The sequence below is a fragment of the Pteropus vampyrus genome, unplaced genomic scaffold (genome assembly GCF_000151845.1).
Source record: "Pteropus vampyrus isolate Shadow unplaced genomic scaffold, Pvam_2.0 Scaffold90, whole genome shotgun sequence".
In the NCBI taxonomy this organism is placed as follows: Eukaryota; Metazoa; Chordata; class Mammalia; order Chiroptera; family Pteropodidae; genus Pteropus; species Pteropus vampyrus.
The window spans coordinates 1,845,381-1,845,894 of record NW_011888871.1 but is presented as its reverse complement, the minus strand read 5'-3'; the positions used below and the strand labels follow the sequence as shown (position 1 = coordinate 1,845,894).

General features: G+C 68.7%; 1 protein-coding gene across 1 annotated transcript in view; it reads left to right on the top strand.

Moving 5' to 3' along the window:
• The window catches only part of RADIL (Rap associating with DIL domain), a 52,356-nt gene that overhangs the window by 25,147 nt on the left and 26,695 nt on the right, over positions 1 to 514 (top strand). The gene's annotated exons all lie outside the window — the stretch shown is intronic.

The following is a 514-nucleotide window of genomic DNA, read 5'->3' as shown; positions in this document are numbered from 1 at the left end:
GGCCCCGAGGAGCCCGGCCAGGACACCATGCGCTACTCCCTCTACGAGTCACCGCACCTGCTCCTCCTGCAAGGCTACAGCCAGCAGCACGTGAGTCCTGGGCCCGGGTGGCCGCAGCTGCTCTGCCGATGATGGGGCTGTGGAAACGGGGCAGGCAGGGGCCAGGCCAGGCCTGTCCTAAACGCTGGGGAAGGGCGGGGGCTCCCCTGTCACCTGTCCTCTGCTTCCAGAGCATTCTCTGTCCAGGCTAGGGAGGGGGCCCTGCGAGGGGGATGCCCAGCTCCTCCCTTACTGACCCCGGCGTGATGCCAGGCGCCTTCACAGGAGTGTCTGCCGCCTTCCAGCCTGTCTCAGGCCACCTGCTACCCTGGCTTTGGGGAGGGCACGGGCAGGTGGCCAGGACACAGGCCTGCGGTCTCCTCCAGATGTGGCTAGTGCCTGGCGAGAGGCTCAGCAGCCCGGTGCGTGGGCTGAGCAGCCTCGACGTGCTGCAGGGCTGTTCCGAGGGGCCCAG